Here is a 20523-nt window from a genome sequence, read left to right as displayed (position 1 = left end):
GATCTTCTCTGCTTTTTGGACCACATATCAAAGCAAACACCAAATCTGTGTGTTTCAGACCCAAAATTTCTCACTGGTTTTGGTTGTACCCAGAAACCTCACAGGCATAGATTTTGTCATTCCTCAAAGAGAGTAGAATAAAGGTAATGTGTATTTCTGGTGATAATATATGTGAATTATTCCAAAAAGAAAAAAGCGCAGCACAAATGTAAAATGTTCTCATTATTTTTTATTTTATGTAAAATTTCTATTTGCATAGGTTCAGTACAAAGAAATTTTATTTACTGGAATTTATTATTCTATCAAATAACAACAAATTGAAGATCTAATTTCAAAACTATAAGGGGAAATCTTTTCCCTTCTATGGTGATCTGCCTACATATTATTGATACTGAAAAAAAAAATTTTGCTTTTACTTCTCTATTGTTTGCATGTCGCCTCTAAAACTCATGTTGAAACTGAATCCCCAATGTAGCAGTATTGAGAGGTGTTGCCTTTAAGAGATTATGGGATCATAAGGGCTCTGCCCTCATAAATGGATTAATGGGTTAATAAATAAATGAGTTATCATGGGAGAGAAACCTGTGGCTCTGTAAGAAGAAGAGGAGAGACCTGAGCTAGCACATCACCGCACTCAGTCCCCTCACCATGTAATGCCCTGCATGTAATGCCTCAGGGCTTTGTACAGAGTTTCTACCAGCAAGAAGGCTCTCACGAAATGTGACACTTCAAGCTTGGACTTCTCAGTCTCTGTAAGTATTAGAAATAAATTCCTTTTCTTTAGAAATTGCCTAGTTTCAGGTATTCTGTTATCAGCAAAAGAAAAAAGACTAAAACAGAAAAAATTGGCACTAAGAATGTGGCGTTGCTGATAAGAAATACCTGATAATGTGAAAGCAGCTTTGAAACTGGGTAATGAGCAGAGGCTGGAAGAAATTGGAGGAGCGGGTTAGAGAAAACCTAGCTTCTGGTGAGGACTTAGACAACAAGAAGAGTCAGGAAGGTTTGGAACTTCTTAAAGATAGGTTAAGTGGGATGACCAGAATGTTGATAGAAATATAGACAGTAAAGGTCATTCTAATGAGGTTTCAGATGGAACTGAGGAACAAGGTATTGGAAAGTAGAGGAAAGGTCATTCTTCTTATCAATTGGAAAAGAGCTTGGCTGAACTGTGCCCATTCCTGAGGCCTTGTGGAAGACCAGATATGAGTGTGATAAACTGGGATATCAGGAAGAAGACATTTCTAAGTAAAATATAGAAGGAGTTGCATGGTTACTTTTGGCCACTTGCAGTGAGATGCAGAAACAAAAGAATAACTTAAAGATAGAATTTATAATTCAAAGGGAATCAGAGTGGAAAGATGTGGAAAATTCTCAGTTTGGCCACTTAAAGATTGTAAAAGTGAAGAAGTATGTCCAGGAGAGGAAAACAAAGGTGTAGCCTAGTGACCATTTGCTAAAGAGATTAACACAGATAGAGGGAAGCCAGGTGCTGTTTTTCAAGACAGTGAAAGAAAGACCCTGAAGGCACTTCAGAGATCTTCAAGGATGCCCCTCCCATCACAGGCCAATCGACCTAGGAGGGCAGATTGATTTCAGGGGACAGGCCCAGGGTGTTCTCCATAGGCTCACTGCCCGGGATTTCCTTGGGACTCCATTCCCCCACACCCCAGTGCAGTGCCGCATGGCTGCTCTAGCCATGACTCAAGCAGCCCTAAGTGTGTCTTATGTAGCAGCTCTGGAAGGTACAGGTCCTGCCAAGTACGTTGGCAGTGTTCACGTGCTATTAATTCTGCAGGCTTGCTGAAAGCAAGAACCTTCACCCAGATTTCAAAATACGTCACTGAAAGCCTGAAGGCCCAAAGACTTGTCACAGGGATGGAGCCACCACAGCGAGTTCCCATTAGAGCAATGCCTAGCAGAAATGTGGGGCTGGAGCTGTTGCCGAGAGACCCCATCAGGGCAAGACCTAGTGAATCCATGGAAGCAGGACTACAACTGAGACCCCAGAACTGTAGATCTACTAGTGGGCAACATTAGCTTGGGAGAGCTGGGCGGACTGAGCCCAGTTAAGCCAGAGTGGCAAGGCTTAACTCCCACACCAGTGTGCAGAAGATGTCAGACATGGGGTCAAAGATTATTCTGGAGTGTTAAAACCCAATGTCTATTCTCTTGACTTTTGGAATTTCATAGGTCCTGTACCATTTTTTGCCTATTTCTCTCTTTCGGAGCAGGAATCTGTATCCTATGCTTCTCTCACCATTGTATCTTACAAGAAAATAACTTGTTTTGATTTCACAGGCTCACAGATGACACTCTGGGCTTTGAACTTTTGAGTTAATGCCAAAACAATTTAAGACTTTGGGCTATGGGGATGGAATGAATGTATTTGTATGTGAGAAGAACACAAGTTTTGGGAGGCAAGGGTCAGAATGCTATGGAGTGAATATCCCTTCCTAAACTCAAGTTGAAATTTAATCTCCAATGTGGCAGTAACCTTTAAGAGGCTCTGCTCTCCTGACTAGATTAATCCATTTGTGAATTAATGGATTAATACCTTAAGGGATTAATGAATTATCATGGGAAAGGAGCTGGTGGCTTCATAAGAAGAGGAAGAGAGCTAGCACATTAGCAAACTCAGCCCATTCAGCATGTGATATCCTGCACCACCTTGAGACTTTGAAGGGTCTCCACCAGCAAGAAGGCTGTCATGATATGGGGCTCTTTCACCGTGGACTTTTCAGCCTCGACAACTGTAAATATCTTTTCTTTATTCATTACCCAGTTTCAGGTATTCTGCTATAAGTAACAGAAAACAGATGAGGATATACCCTATTTACATTTTACATTACACTTTTATCCTCTCCCTCTGATTCCTTCTTATTAACAGAATGGAGATTCCACCAGGCCTGACAGCCTGATGTACAAGAAAATGCACAAACTTAAGCCAGTGCTTCCGTGATTGTGTATATATCAGACTAGATAAACCACAGAGGTTTTCTTTTTTTTTCTTTTCTTTTTTTTTTTTTTGAGACAGAGTCTTGCTCTGTCGCCCAGGCTGGGGTGCAGTGGCCGGATCTCAGCTCACTGCAAGCTCCGCCTCCCGGGTTTAGACCATTCTCCTGCCTCAGCCTCCCGAGTAGCTGGGACTACAGGCGCCCGCCACCTCGCCCGGCTAGTTTTTTGTATTTTTTAGTAGAGACGGGGTTTCACTGTGTTAGCCAGGATGGTCTCGATCTCCTGACCTCGTGATCCGCCTGCCTCGGCCTCCCAAAGTGCTGGGATTACAGGCTTGAGCCACCGCGCCCGGCCAACCACAGAGGTTTTCATCCTGCTGCCCCACCACAGACTGCTCCAGGATCTAAGTCTCATTATGTATACTTAAAGGCAAATGTACAGTACTTCGTGACTCATAGACTATCCTTCAGATTAGTGGTCAGAAAGAGTCTAGGCTCAGCAAAGAAGCAGCTAATGAGAGAAAAAATCAAGGAGAACAGTGTTGGAGTTAATTCATCTTTGTTAAGACACTTCATTGCAGAAATATTGGCAGCACCAGTTGTGAGATTCTTGCTAAGGATGAAAGGAAGAAACTCCTATTTTCTTTCTCCCCGGGGAAATAAGGGCTAAAAATGAATTGGACCAAAAAAAAAAAAAAAAAAAGGCAGGCAGAACATTCTCATCTGACCGATCAGATTTCTTCCTAAAGCTGCACATGTAAGATTTTTGACTTGCTCCTGAAACATGGAGAGATGTAAGTTATAGGTGCAGGAATTAATAAAAATAAATCCAACAAAAAGCTCCTCTCCTCTTTCATGTCAGTAAAATATCTCTGCATTTCTTAGGTCCTAGATTAGTTTCTATGGCTATTATATTTCAAATACTTATTAGGTTGGACTGCAATGACCTAAACATTGACCCTTCATCCATGCTAATGTGTCAAATGGGAATCTTATTTTTTTGTATTATTTCGGTTTAAATATTCCCTTAGTTATAAGTTGTCTTAAAAATGGAATCAACCTTTTGAGAATTGAGAATACTTTTGCATTAAAATGCTACTTTTATTAAATTTATTAAAATCTCAGAATTTTAATAGTAGATGATTAATGTTTAAAATGACAAAATAGAATTTGTATTAATTAGGTTTCTCCTAGCTCTAAGTGGGTTTTATGTGGAATTAGCTATGACAAATATTGGCTTATATATTACCTAAGAAGGACATATAGAATTGACTTATTTATTATAGGTGTTGGTATATGTGCTAGTGAAATGTCCCAAGACAACCATAAGAAGACTACATTCTAAACCATATCCCCTTTTGCCTATTTCAAAACACTAGCTCCAGGTCAGCTGCAAAACGCTCTTTTTCTTTTTTTGGCTCACTGCAAGCTCCGCCTCCTGGGTTAACGCCATTCTCCTGCCTCAGCCTCCTGAGTAGCTGGGACTACAGGCGCCCACCACCACGTCCGGCTTATTTTTTTATATTTTAAGTAGAGATGAGGTTTCACCATGTTAACCAGGATGGTCTCAATCTCCTGAGCTCATGATCTGCTCGCCTCAGCCTCCCAAAGTGCTGGGATTATATGGGCATAAGCCACCGCACCCAGCCGCAAAATGCTCTTGTCATTGCTTTCTTTTCCTTATCAATCCTCATCAATAGGAAAAAAATTTAATCTTGCTGGAGATAGAGTTTATCTATTTAATGCATCAAACAAATTAGATCAGGATATATGGAAGCAACCCAGAACTCTCCAGACATTGCTAGTTGTTCTTAGTTTGACCAAATGTAAATGTTTGACCTAAAAGTATATAATCCTGCAGATGTAATAACAAATTCAAATATTTAAGATCAGATATACAGCTGTGTGGGCACAAAAATATGTATATGTATATGTATATCTATATTTTTCTATACCTTCATATCAACTTGGATTTATCAAGTAAAATTTGGTTGTTTGTCCAATAACAATGATACTAGAAATATGACCAGAATTTGCCTACTTATGACTTAACTTCTATTTTTCTTTAGCGCCAGCAAAAATAAATGTGTCCTTACCTTAATGCCATCTATGAATAACATCTAACAGCCAAGGATTTCTGAGCACCCACTTTATTTAGAGCTTTGCAAGCACTGTCTTTTTAAAATTCATGCAAATGTTCGAGGTCAGTTCTATGTTTATCATGTTTATTTCACATAAGAGGAAACTGAGGCTTAGTAGTGATAGAGCTAAGGTTTGAAACTGGGCTTTTCAAAACCCAGAAGAAACCAATACAAGCAGATAGCCAGTGGATAATTAATATAGCTGTGAATATCATATATAGTGAATATTAATATATCCGTGTTGCCACACACAGTATATACATAAGATTGGTTCTCAAAGAAATGTACAGAAATTATGAGTGTACTTGCTCATAATTTCTGCTGTAAGCAGATGTTCATATTCTACCTACAAATTTAGACACTGTGTTTTTTATTTTTTGTTTGCAGCAAAGAAACATGTTTAATTTTGTTAGCTTTCTCAAGTTTCTTTATGTGTTTTATTAACACTAAATTACATAGTATCAGCTAGATGCTAGAGCTGTCATCCAAGAGAGAGAAAACACTTACATTGGCTAATACAGAAAGAGCAGTACAAAAGTATTGGTTTATGTAACTAAAAAGTCCAGAGATAGACTGAGGGATAGCTTGATTCTGACTCTAGTGATGTCATCAGGGCCTTATTTCTCTCTAAGTGGTGGTAACTGACTACCAGCAGTAGCAGGTTTTCATACCCCAAGGACAAGTGTAAACAAAGTAAAATAAAATAAAAGCCTTGGGGCAGATCCACCTACATCCCATAATTAATTCTATTGAATCTGATTTTATCACGTGGCTTAACGTAATCGTTGTGACTAGGGAAATGCAATACTTGTTCAAGTCTGGGTCATGTATCCTCCTGAATGAGGGTGAAGGGGAAGGGAATTTCCATTCAGTCATGTGGACTAATGATGGGCCTTAGCAGATCTTGAAATCCAATTCAACAAATTATCATAAGAACTAGGAATGTATGCTCCATGGCAAAAATAATAAAGTTACATGACAATTCTTCAAGTACTTCTAACACTTTAAAAGGGACACGGAATACCTTCATAGGGAGATAGAGGTTTTAGGGCAGAACCAATGGAAAAAAATGCACATCAGATACTGAGTTTTATGGTAAAGCATTTAAAAATGCTGTCTTTTTCCTAAATACTGGAATATAATTTTTGTGAGGTAGCTATATAAACATGATGCTTGATAAAAATATGATCATGAATAATTGTAACTGCTGACTACAAAAATAAATACTGGATCTTACACTATAGGAGGATAAGAAATTCTGCATTGAACTAAGGATCTGGTCTATGCTGTAGTCCAGAATTTTCCCTCTGTCAGTTAATGAGGAGGGTCTTCTTTTTAAATTTTTATTTAAAACCCACAGCTAATACCATAAGAGGGTCTTTCCAAGTGTTTACATATATTGTACCTGATTCTGTTCTTGTCAGAGATTAAGGTTGTGTTTTATGTTTTGTTTTGTCTTGTTTTGACATTTTATAGCTGTTAACAACAAAAGAGATTTGAACTAAGGCCTGGTCTGGCAAACTTTGAAAAGCAACTCATTCACTGTTGGGGAGAAAATGCTACCAGAGGTTAAGCAATGAATGGGAGACTCAACTTGGAGTTCACTGTACCTGTGTGAGCATGGGCCTATCAGTACTGATGCTTTCTTCTGAGGCATAAGAGTGTAAGATTTTTCCTTATTTTCTTAAAAAAGAAAAAAAGTGGATTATGTTTGTATTTTCATTAGGTATACATTTTACCACCCAGCTGAAATGAATGAAAGACTTTTGCTCCATGGCTGTAGGACCTCAGTCTTTAGTTTCCTCAGTCTCTTTTTGGTTGATAATGGTTACATTCTTATGTTCCAATAATAATATTAGACATAATAATATTATTAATATATGTAGCTGACACTTATTGAACATTCATTATGTGCCAAGTATTCAGCTAAACCCTTTTAAAGAATTTTTTTGCAGCCCAGACTCCTGAACGGGGAGGCAAACCTGGATATCGAACTGCCTACTGAACATCTCCTTTTGGATGCTCTGAAAGCATCTTACTTATATCTTTAGTTTCAAACTTTCTATTCTTCTGTGCTTTCTAGGTCAATAAACACACCATCCACTCAGCTTCCCAGTGTAGGGTCTGGGCATCACATTTGACATGTTGTTCTTTCTCCCCATCCTGATTGATCAAACATCAAGCCCTAGTTTATAGAACTGACAACTCTAGCCTACAGATAGCTTGCACAGCGTTCCACCTTTCTTCATCTCTGTAGTTCTCACCTGATGCACACCTCACCTGTTTCATTGCAAGAAGCTCTTGGTGGATCTTTAAAGATATGAATGATCTTATCATTTCCTTATGAAACACTTTTCTATAGAATAAACATCTACCTTTCTGTTCTGCCTCATCTGCTGCTACCCCTGGCCCCATACTATAGCTTTTCTGAACATTCAGATCTTAGTTTAGAAGATACTTCTTCAAGGAGAATTTCCTTGATTCCTTACACTTGTTTTGATATCTCTATCACAGTATACCATTTGTTTTATTTTTCTTTTCAAGATTATGTGCATTCTGACTGTCTTCCGCACCAGACGTAGACTACATGAAGGCAGGAATACATGAGTCATGTTCACCATAATATTTACATTGTCTAGCATAATGCAGCTCCTGCATAAACGTGATTTAATTGACTGAATAAATGCACAAAACCTACACAGGTCCTCCTTTCCAAACCCTGGTTCCCTAAACTATGTCATTCTGCTTTGAGACACATTTTGGTTTTGTTTTCACTTCATGAACATTCAATCTTTGCCTCAGGGGCCCAATGGGAAAAACTAGTATATTCAATATAGACATTTACATTTTGTTTTCTATTTGGGAAATATATCAGTTTTTCTTAGTAATAAAATTTTCATGCTCTTTTTGAAAACTTAGCAAAAGGATCAGAGAGGAAAAGACGTTTTGGAGTGAAAGTGATTAAAGCACATTTTAAATAGTGCTGGATTATCCAAAGGCAGATTTAAAATGTGCTTCAGGCAAAAGATTTTGAATACTGTCATTTCCCAAAATGAATCAAAGTAATACTGATGGAAAAAAGTCAGAAATTCTTTAAACGTCCTAAAACTCATCTTGATATTTATTATTGATTTTACCTTTGATTATACAAGAGGCACAATAATATTAGGATCACGAAAAGCCTTAACAGAACCTACCTTAGAATATTAGTGTTAGAGTTGTACAATTTTCTACATTTTCTAAACCAGTACTCTTTCATTTTTATAACAATAATGATAAGCATACATTATTATATATCAGACACTAAGGTAGGTATTTTACATTCATTCTCTTTAATTCATGTTATCTTGAAAGTTAGATGTTTCCCTTCCAGTTTTAGAGATAAGAAAAGTAAGAGAATGACCAGGTAAGTAGCAAGATCTGCTTGGCTCTCCAGCCCATATTTTTTCTGGCAGGTCATACTAGCTTTCTCTGAGTGAATGGGGTCATAACTTCTTCCCCACTGTATTCATCCTGGTAAGACAATTATAATGCTGACTATGCAGCGGGATTGCATATATTGCTCCAATCTGCTTAAATTGGCTACTGGACAAAACTGAAGCAAAGCCCTAGCAGCTCAATAGAAAATCTATATGTTCCAGCAGGATGCCCACAGGGAAGCAGCAGATCTCTAATTTGGAACAATCAGCACAGCATGGAGTGTGGCAGGGCTGCTTTGTAGAAATATACAAGAGTTTCAGTCATTGTAGTTGACAGAAGAACTAAGATTTATTGTAGAAACTAAGCGTTTTCTTTCGAATCAGTCATTGCATGGATCTGAAGTCAGCAGTTAAATTTCTTTTATTCAGGGCCTGGTTATGTGTCCCTAACTGGCTAAATGGTGTTATTTAAATACAGATCAGTATTTAGTATGCATAAAGGTATGGAGAAAGTTTGAGTAAATAAAACAGTGTCCATGGTAAAACCGGTTTGATCCAATAAAACATTTAAAATAAATACAATTGTTCTAGAAAAGTTTGAAAGTAGCTACAAAGAACAGGGGAAATGCTATGGCTGTAATTTGTGGCAGATACTTCTTGGAGAAGTAGTCCTTCTCAACTTGTTGGAATGTTTTTGCCTCTGTTTCCCGAGGTAGGCCCTTGAGATGCCATGGGTCAGTGCCAGCTGCTCTCCTTGCAAGAAAGCTGGTGTTGAGCTAGGTCTGCTTCCAGTCTCCAGGAGAACCAAATCTGCATATGTTTGTAGAAATTTCTGAAGAAATGTTGTATAGAAACGATGGTAAGAAAACTTAATAAATCAGATGATGATTTAGGCAATGTAAATTGAATACTTAAAAACCAGTGAACCACATTTACCTCAAAGGTAGCATAGTAACATTTTCCTTAGTTTTAATTTACTAGCAAATGTCTTCTCTTTCTTTCTTTTTTTTTTTAAGCTTCCTTTATAAAGTGTGAATCTAAGGCAGCCCTCTTCTTTCTAAGCTTTGCCCCATCCCCCAGATTGATTTTTTACCCCTACCCTGCTTTCCTGACACATTCTCTTCCCTTGAGATATAACTTTCCACACAATATCGTTTTGCTTTTCATGTGAATTTTGATGAGTCACAGTGACTGTGCCTGTTATAACAGTTCAACATGCAGCTGGTTCCATAGTGATAAAGGCATCAATTTTCCACATATCATGGAACATAAAGGTTAGAATGTGGTGTTAATAAAGCCGAGTGTGCTTATCTACTTATAGATCGATTAGCATTGCTTGGATAACTTATCCATATTAAGAGTACTGTTAGGGATTATATCTCTGACCCCAGGGATCAAGCATGCCATTGCACATAAGGTGAGGCAAAGACTGTTTCTTGTCCCTTAATGTCTATTCTCCATTTCCTCCACAGATAGAGGCTATGAGCTCTGTGAATAAACATTAAGGAAAAAGTGTAAGACAGTGTTTCCCAGCGTCCCCTCCTGCAAAGTGCAGTTATGTGTCCAAAGCTGTACTGTAGAGATCAGACCGATGAGCTGGTAGAACCTTGGGACCCTAAAGCCTCCAAACAGGAGAACCCAACCCTCTACCGCCCCTCTCCAGACTTCTCCATGAGAAAGATTTTAACTCTTGTCTTATTTAAACCACTGTTATTCTGGGCCTTAGTTACTCAGCAGTGAAGCAATCCTAACTGATGTATAAGGCAAAGAGTGTGGATGTCCCAATGAACATTTAGAACTTAGATCTTCAGAATACTAGTCAAAATGATAAAAAGAGTTGATTATAGTACTTAATAAGTGAGTATTCAGGATTATTTTTTACATTAATGCAATTTAACAGATAATTTTTCAATGTTGTTCTATTATACGAATTAAATGAGAACGCATATAGTTCACCTGATTAAGTACATATGCATAGCCAGTGCTCAATAATGATCATATTCTCCTTCTAAATAAAACACGATGTTTCCTTGATAAAGCACTTTCTATTTATTTTTTATTGTAAATATCATTACGAAGTGTTAAAATAGAGGATTTCTGTGACCTGAAAAATATCCTATAAAAGCATTCATAAACTTGTTACTTCTTTCAAATAATACTGTCTTAACACATGAATTGTTTTATTTCAAAGTATCAGTCTTTTCCCATTGTGGTACATGGTTACATTAGTGACCTTCCATGAACCATGCCTCCTACTAGCAGTGCCTTTGGGTGGTGGTCACCTCCTCCCACATTGACACTAGGCTTGGTCACGTGACCTGCTTTGACCAATAGGACCTCAGCAAACATGTGGCAAGCAGGAGCTTACTATGTGGTTATACATTGAAACATGCCCTTTTGGAATGCTACTGCCACCATTTGAGAGGGCTTGGACTAGCTGCCCTAAGGATGAAAGATCACATGAGAGGAGGAACTTGCTGTCTCAGGTGTCTCAGCTAAACTCAGCTGCTAGTTAACTTTCCAGATGAAGACAGTCCTAAAAGTGATCTCCAGGTGAGATCAGCAAAAAGCCACCCAGAGTCATGAGAAATAATAAATCATTGTTTTACATCAGTAAGTTTTGGGGTGATTTGTTATTCAGCCATAGATAGCAGACATTCGCACACACAAAGTACTTTTATGTGTACATAGTATATATACATTTTCAATAGTAAGGAATAGAATACAAAGATAGCTAAGCTTTACTTTTCTCCTTATACTCTATATAACCATAGCAAAAACTTTACTTCATTTTTTATGTGTTTGACAGCAACAAATTAAATTTAAACTGTCAATTATTAAATTTGTGCATTGTGCAAGCTTTAACCAGAGACTGACACTTTGGATAGCTACAAATAATAATATTTTTAAAATTATAGAAAAATATATGATAATCAATTGAAAGTTTTATTTATTTATTTTAATTAATTAATTTTTTTTTTTTTTTTTTTTTAGAGACAGGGTTTTCACCTGTTGCCCAGGCTGGAGTGCAGTGTCATGATCATGACTCACTACAGCCTGAAATTCCTGGACTCAAGTGATCCTCCTCCCTTAGCCTCCCAAGTAGCTGAGATTACAGGGACATGCCACCACATCCAGCTAATTTTTGATACTTTTTATAGAGATGGGACCTAACTATGTTGCCCAGGCTGTTTTTGAAATTCTAGGCCCAAGAGATCCTCCCACCTTGGCCTTCCAAAGTGCTGGGATTACAGGCATGAGTCACTGTGCCCAGCCCAGTATTTTTATTTAAATTGCAGGACTTCAGAGGAAGATAAAACTCAAGGTGGAAGACAGGAATAAAAGAGAGAGAGGATGAGATTGTTGCTCTGACTATATTTTTAAGAGGTAAATAACTGAGGAACCAATCATACAACATACCAGGCTATTTACCTGTTTTCCAAGAGTTCTTTCTTTGTGTTTATCCCATTAGTGAAAGACAGTGGTTGGAGGCAACTAGATGTTTCCAGCAGATGGAATCAATTTGCAAACCAGACAGAATCGCGTTCCCCATTTGCTGTTTTTATTATGATAATCTGCTTTCTACATCAGTGTTTTCTAAATGTCATGTCTTGAAAAATCTTTTAGGGCATCTAAAATCAAAATATGAATATTGGATTTTTAAGTGGTATTAGTTCCATAATTTCCAAATACCCATACTAGCTGTGAACTAACTATTATCATCTTCAGAACAAGAGAAATCTCTTTTAATTAATATTTTTACTCTTGATTCAGGCTAATGATAACTGTAACATTTTTATATAGGGAAGTGTATTTTTATTACAATTTTGTTACTTGGTTAGTTTACTTTTCTCACAGGTGTTCCACGGATCTTTTTTGCATACTGTATTAGGTCTTTCTTGTGTTGCTCTAAGGAATACCTGAGGCTGGGTAATTTATAAAGAACAGAAATTTAAATGATGTATCGTTTTGCAGGCTGTACAAGTTGGCACCAACATCTGCTCAGCTTCTGGTGAAGGCCTCAGGAAGCTTACAATTATGTTGGAAGGTGAAATGGTAGCAGGAATTTTAAATGGTGAGAGTGGGAGCAAGTAGGGGGAAGGTGCCACACACTTTTAAACAAACATATCTCACATGAACTCACTCATCACCTAGGGGAAGGCTCTAAGCCATTCAAGAGGAATATGCCCCCGTTATCCAAACACCTTCCACCAGGGAATTGGTAATATAATGTAATTCCCTACATTACATGCAATCAACATGTGATATAATTACATGTAATCAACATGTAAATGTAATCTCTGCCTCCAACACTGGGGATTACATTTCAGCATGAGATTTAAAAGAGACAAATATCTGAACCATATCATGTTCATAATATTATGGGTATATACTGACCCCAAAAGCCAGAATACCTGAAGTCTAGACCCAGATGCAACATTACGTAGTCACATATAAGTAATTTAACTTGGCTTAATTTTCAAATTAAAACATAGGGTTAGTAGCATCTTCTCTGTTTTCCTCACAAGATTTCTGAAGAGCAAAGCAAAGTCATCTCTGTGATCAAATTATTCAATATTAATAATATCTTACTATTTAGAGTAAACAATAAGATATTTTGAATGGTAACTGAAAGGTTTATGCTTAATTTCTCAGTAGTTCTTTAACATTTGTACATTATAAATTTTTGACACTGTACATTGAAGGTAGTCCTATGGATATAAACTAAGATATCATCATTTTGGTCTCTCAATGTATTTGGAAGAAAATTATTGAGGTGCAAATGAAAACCTTGAATTACTTCTGGAAAAGAAGCATGTTTCAGTGACACATTATTATAAAAAATCATATACGCAGTTTGAGACTTTTCCATGGTCACAAAATAATTATTGGTTTTTTCACAAATGTTGGTTAAAAATGATGTGAACCTTTTTAAGGTGACACATGACCTACTTTGCCACGTTCCAATTATATGCAGTTTTCTTGATAATATATCTTGACATTTGCTAGATAAACTGTTTATCATTTCCTCTGAGTACTTTGTTAGTAGCAAACACTTTGAAAAAAATCTTGAAATATATAGAAAAATATGTTGCAGACAATATTATTTGCATACTATCAATCTTACGCTTGACTTCAAAAATATTATTTGAATCATTTGCATGAAAACGAGATCTTTGTCTTTTGAGAGTTTATATTCTCCTGTTGCTATATACGTTATACTGGATTATTACTTCAAGTGAGGAATAAACAGCAGGAACAGATGAACTCTGAAAAATAAAGATCCCCTTTTTATGTAAATACATCTAATAATTAACACAGAGAAATAGGAAAGTTATACACAATTTCTCTGACAAAATCCAATAGAGTTTTTCAAAAATAAAAAAAGGGCTTTCACGTTTTGATTTAACATCTGAAGTCAGTGGAGTTTGCATATGTTACTTTGATCTTCAAAACCCTATGTGGTCTCAGTGCTAGTGACTTTTAATGATGCCTCTTAGATTCCTGGTGGTTCTTTTTCTCAAAAGGTCTAAGGAGAACAAGAACATAATTGTTTTCTCTCAAAGTTTAGTTTGCAAACACGTTTTGTGTTTGAAAATGATGCTGATAATAATTACAATATATGTATATAGCTGTATTTATATGTGTGTGTCTATGTATACATATATATGTAGTGCTTTTAGTACTTTATAAGGTACTTGATTAGATATATAAATTAAAATGTATTTCTCTGACAAAAAAGCAGTAGTTTTCAATCTTTTCGAACATGGGAATAAATTCTTGTTATTAAATAATTGTAAGTCCCCTCTCCACATAGTAAATGTTACATTTTTATTTATTCCAACTTCAGACAGTGTTAGGCAGGAATCTAGACCCAACATGGCGGCGTTACCCGACGTAGCAGGCCTTTTGTTAAAGACTCCCTTCACCCTTGTACACACCCGCAGACTTACATGCGTCAGAGTTCCGGCTGGGTAACCACACTCCCCCATGACCTGCAGCTCACCTGCATTCCACAAGTTCGTAAACAGCAGTTTCGGTTAACAGTTTCCAAAGACCCCTTCCTCATGACCCTTACTCAACTCCTGCCCTAGTAGTTTCAAGACCCCCCAGGCCCTGTTTGCACAACCAGCTTCCCTACCTCTCGGGCTATAAAAAGCCCCTACCCTCCTCCCTCAGCGGGACTTCCTCCGCCCACGCCTTTGGACTGAGGAACCTTGCCCGCAAGCCCTAATAAAAGGCTATTCTCACTGCCATTTGCCTGTGTCTTTGTTCCTGGTTCGGCTCCAGCCTCAGTTTACCTTTACAGACAGTACTTATTGTATAGTCTTTTCTAATAACTGTACTCTCCCCTGCTCCTGTTTCTAAAATAGCCAACTCAACATATCTTTGACTTGTTACTGAATAGTGTATCTCTGCTTGGGACAGCTTGACTAGGACTGGTGATAGCCATCTGCTACCATTCCTTTTAATTTTTTATTTGTCTATATTCATGGGGTACAACTGCAATTTTGCTACATTGAAATATTGCACTGTGGTGAAATGAGAGCCTTCAGTGCCTCCATCACTGCAGCAATGTGCATTGTACCCACCAAGAAACCTCCCATCATTCACCCCCTCCCACCACCTCACCCCTCTGAGTCTCCATTGTCTATCATTCCACACTCTGCTTCCATGTGTGTGCATTATTTAGCTCCTACTTAAAAGTGAGAACATATGGTATTTGTCTTTCTGTGCCACACTTTTTTAAATTGCAGGAGACCATACCGAAGGATGCAAAAAATGAGCTCAAATTAAGACTACTGGATCTAATATTCTAATGAATGGAATGTTACTATTTTCTAGATAGGAGGACTTATGACTGACTTGTTAAACAGTGATTTTGTGGCTTAAATATGCTATGACTTGTGTGTATAGTGGTCACTATTTCAGAAGACAGCATCACTTGGATATATAAATGACATTTGGGATGAAGGCAAACATTTGTAAGTAGCCCCTACTCCATCTCCAGGACTTGCTTGGAGCCTCCCCCTTGAATAGACAATATCTCTTTCTTCCGGTCATCTCAGGCTTAATATAAAGTCTCCAAACTGACCTCCTTCTCTTTTACTTTAACCCAGAGTCTTTGATGTTTGAGATATATGTATACGTGTGTATGTATTGGTATATATATAATCATATATATATCCATATATATGAGACATACATATATCTATATATTCAATGTGACATAGGCTTATTCATGATTAGATGCAGAAGATCAAGGAGACAAACTGAGTATTTATACAAATGACAATTACACCCTGAACGTTTTAAGTTTCGTTTTCTAGAAAGATTGCACCTTCCTCAGAAGCAGAAGCAACCAGCCAGAACAGTCCTGAAGATATTATGCTGCTCAATTATATAGAACTAAAAACAAGTTTCTAAAAATGACCTGTTCTTATTTAACTAGTCAGTTTTAGTTGTTCCTGTCTTGTTTTCTTATGATAATGAAGTATGCAAAAGCAAGTTGATTTTCAATAGTCTCTTTGTCTCTAATTCTCACAGTAGAGCCATTCACTTTTTAATTTGTAAATTTTGACCTAAATACAAGAATATAGAAAGGCACACATATTTTTATGATACTCCAGTGGGTCTGCATAATCAAAGCACAATTAGATGTTATCCTAAGAATATGGGTGCAGCCTTCCATGACCAGTAAAAACTCACTTCTGAATGGTACAGACTGTGCTTTCAGAATGGCCCTGTCAGTCTGATCCAAGGAACATTTCATTTTATTTTTCTATTCTAGGGCATTACTTCAATGCATTATCAAATACTTTAGAGTAAGAAATGTATTGTTTTTGGATTGAACCAGTTTTTATTGTGAACTACTCAAAAAAAAATGCTAAGAAGAAAAGAGTATATTAGTGAGGGGGCTAGATTTGCTAACTTTTTGGGAATGACCCTTCCTTTTAATCTTGCTTCTTCCTAATAATTTCCTCCTTTGTTCTTTACAGATGTGCCAGTTCTCCTTCCCTCTCAGGTTCTACTCTTTTCATAGTCTGGGCAAACTCTGTTTGCCTAAACTGTTTTACCACCGGCATGACTTTAGATAATCACCAGAACTTTACTAACCTAACACCTTCTGTGATCTGACTCCTAAAATGAAGGAATTTTAATTACTGTGTCTTTTGGTGCTATAGAAGTGACTACAGCAAGTAGAAAAAGCATTTCTTTTTCTAAAAACCTTTATTAAATGAGCTACCTGACTGACCACTGGATGTTAAAAAAGTCCTGAAATGTGAGACACCCAATTTAAGAGAGTAATCATGAAAAGGTGAAGGAAAAAAAGGCTGCCTATGTCAAGTACCAAAATAAGATAAAAATATTTCTTCTAAGTTTTTATTATTTTATTAACACTGTCTTTCCCTAATGTAAAATTTCTACTGGTTTTGAAAAAAATTTTAATTTTAATTAAATTAAATTGATTAAAATAAATTAATTAAATTAAATTAATTTAATTAAATTTAAAATTTTAATTTAATTTTCAAATTAAATTTTTAAACTTAATTTAAAAATTAAAAAAATGTTTAGTGAAGACTGAAGGGAATGTGTAATTATAGAATTAATCTCAGTTGAAAATCTGCAAAAAGTTTCCAGAAGGAAGTACTCGTTACTCGTTACCTCCTTACAAAACATTCTCATTATCTGATCACTTAACCCCATCTATGCCATCATCCCCTACAAGGCTAACCCATAGCTAAGTAGGTTCAAAATATGCATAAAAGATACTTGCTTCTTTCCATCATTCGCTCCTAGATAACTTTACCTTTCCAATATAGTAGCTCGGTCAGCTAAGTGTTCTACAGCGGTGTGATGGTTAATTTTATGTGTCAACTTGACTGGGCCATAAGGTGCCCAGATATTTGGTCAAACATTATTCTGTGCATTTCTATAAGGATGTTTTTGGATGAAGTTAACATATAAATTGGTAGACTTTTAGTAAAGCAGACTGTTCTCCATAATATAGGTGGGCCTCATCCAATCCACTGGAGGCTGAATAAAACAAAAAACCCAGCCTCCCTCAAGCAAGAGAGGTTTCTCCAGCAGACTGTCTTGGAATTTTATCTGTGACATTGCCTACAGATCTACAGATGGCCCTTGGACTAAAATTGGAACGTCGGCTCTCCTGGGTCTCCAGCTTGCTAGCCCACCTTGCAGATTTTGGACTAGCCAACTTCTATAATAACATAAGCCAATTCCTATAATAAATATCTTTCTGTATATACACATCCTGTTGGTTCTGTTTCTCTGAACCACAAGTAATACAAGAGGGTTTTATTGAAATCTCAACCATTAGATTGCTCTATTACCAACTAGCAAGCATTTATATTTTGTCTTAATACATTTAATTTCTGTTGAACATCTTTCATTACTCTTTCTAAAAATATTGGTACATGGAGGAAAATATTTACATACTTCACTCAGATGTGCAGTTTTTTTTTTTTATTATGAAATTCCTCTTGTTAATGAGCCACTACTCCACTAATGGAGTTGGGCTAGGGGTAGAAGAGCTAAAACTTGCCAATGAAATTTATCGCAAATGCTTCAAGTTTAGAATAGCTTCTTTAAGGTCTTCTCCATTTGTTTTGGATAATAATAAAATTAAAGCTTTAACAACCAGTCCTTTTTCTCCCTAATTTTTTTTTTTTACCTTTTCTCCTCCTCTTATAAGAACAATATTTAGATGTAGGAGAAATCTTATGGTAATGGATTAAAGGAAATTAGAAAAGCGAGTTTGTGTGCCAGTCTTTGTGCACTTTTCACGGGCTTCTGTGAAATGTCCTAGTCCATCCTGGTCACTAGGCATGCTGATGGAATCTGCTGTAGATGTACATCACTAATAAAAATCATGACCTGTTCTTTCTGAATTGGCAAAAGTCTTGGGAAATTTGGTTCTGGCTGGCACTAAAGATCTGTCTGGTCCTGACTATAACCTTCATTGAACCCTGGACTTGGAGGTTCACCCACTGGTTTTTGAGTCCTGGTCTTGGAAGTTCACCTACTGGTTTTTGGTACAGGAGCATCTTACCTGATTACTGCTACTCTCACCCATTAACAAACTTGCTTGCTAAATATCTCTGCTTTCTTCTAGAGTTCCACCTAGAGCACATGGAATTCTGAATACTTTTTATGAACCTAGTAAGATTTGGACTGCTACCTCCAGCCCAGCCTATGCCTAAATATGCCATACCATTCCTTTCACATTACCGCCTCTGTTGGTGTGGAGAACCATTTAAAGAGGAGGCTTTTATGAGATGGGAGGAGGGTATAGGAGCCCTCTGAATCAGACATTTACTGAGATGTCTAACTTCTCAACATAAGCCAGGGGTGAGGGGATGCTAAAGATCTTCCTTTTAGTCTTACCTCCAAATACTTCTCTCTTTCAGATTTTCCACCTACTCTTGAGAACTTCTTTTCTAGGTCATTTTACTTTCTTCTTTACCTACACTCTGTGCTGAGACCTATATAAACTCCACTCCTACTTTTTGTAGGTAATAACCTTCATGGTGTCAGAAATGGTTATAGGGGAAAGAACTGGATTTTAATAGAAGAAAATAAATGGATTTGATATTTTTAAAGCATGATTCCTGCTGGCTATTATGATATTTTTTGATATACTTACATCTTGAGCAGTTCCACTAAAAGGAGCCAACTTTTTTCATCTTTAGGTTTTACTGAGAGTTGAAACTCAGTAAATAAGTAAAACAAGGTTCTATAGATTCTACTATCTGAGATGCAAAGGTTTGGGGTGCTCTAAAAAGTGGTTGTAAATCGCTACAAAACACAGAACTGTATAAACCTTTTCTTTAGGAGTGTGGTTCCTTACTGCAATCTTACCTTCAAAATAATTACACAATCCAAGTTATTTGGGGGCAGTGTCATCATCAATTGCAATAATCAAATCATGCCAATGGCTCTTTGAGCTGAATGTAGTACATTCTTTAATTTCTATCACTATATTATTTGCTTGCACATAATTATGCATATTATTTTTAAAAATCTTAGAAAATGAAATAAATCCTGCCATGATAGTCTTAGAATTTTTTACAACATGGACTAAATAGGGTTTATGATGAGAATGGGCTTTTCCCTGAGGAATACTCAGACCTCAACTGAAGGGACTGCTGGGGAAAGTAAAGAGCCTTGATTTAATAGCTAGCATTACACAGATCAAAGGCTTCTTACTTGGTGCATTAGGTGCTGCTTTAGTATAGGGTGGGCCACATCTGAAGTGAGGTGGGTGGCTGAATTAAGATTGAGGGGCTGGGCGCGGTGGCTCAAGCCTCTAATCCCAGCACTTTGGGAGGCTGAGACGGGTGGATCACGAGGTTAGGAGATCGAGACCATCCTGGCTAACACGGTGAAACCCCGTCTCTACTAAAAAATACAAAAAACTAGCCGGGCGAGGTGGCGGGTGCCTGTAGTCCCAGCTACTCGGGAGGCTGAGGCAGGAGAATGGCGTAAACCCAGAAGGCGGAGCTTGCAGTGAGCTGAGATCCGGCCACTGTACTCCAGCCTGGGCTAGAGCGAGACTCCGTCTCAAAAAAAAAAAAAAAAAAAAAAAAAAAAAAGACTGGGGGAAATTAGAGAAAAGTAATCATAGAGTATTCGATTCTGTGTCTTAGGTAGAGGATTATTGACAGCTAGACATGATGTAAAGTCCTGATCAATTACATTGGGTCAGACAGGGCTATACAGTGGGTGACCAGGAAATTTACTGGTAGTTTTTACTAGAGCTGAGATAATGTGCTAAGGTTTAAAGAAAACCTGTGGCTTGCGGGAAGCCATTGGAAAGTTTTGAGCAGTAGTGAGACAGTCTGAATAATGTTACTAAAATGTCATCCTTTTAGGGGAAGAAGTTATTAAAACAGGGAAGATCGTTTGCCCCATTTCTCTACTGTAAAGTTACTGTTTTCCCCTTTCTATGAGTAAGTCTTTGTAAGTGGGTCACAAAGTCCA

The 20523-nt window shown here is 37.2% G+C and overlaps 1 long non-coding RNA gene across 1 annotated transcript; it reads left to right on the top strand.

The window, feature by feature from the left end:
- The first annotated feature begins 312 nt into the window (after nucleotides 1-312).
- On the top strand, nucleotides 313-18186 carry LOC123573528 (uncharacterized). Its single transcript, XR_006698080.2, has 3 exons — nucleotides 313-752; nucleotides 6575-6761; nucleotides 17531-18186. It is a non-coding gene; the product is annotated as an uncharacterized lncRNA (long non-coding RNA).
- Nucleotides 18187-20523: the final 2337 nt, after the last annotated feature.

The sequence above is a fragment of the Macaca fascicularis genome, chromosome 5 (assembly GCF_037993035.2).
Source record: "Macaca fascicularis isolate 582-1 chromosome 5, T2T-MFA8v1.1".
NCBI lineage: Eukaryota > Metazoa > Chordata > Mammalia > Primates > Cercopithecidae > Macaca > Macaca fascicularis.
This window is presented reverse-complemented; position numbering and strand designations above follow the sequence as displayed.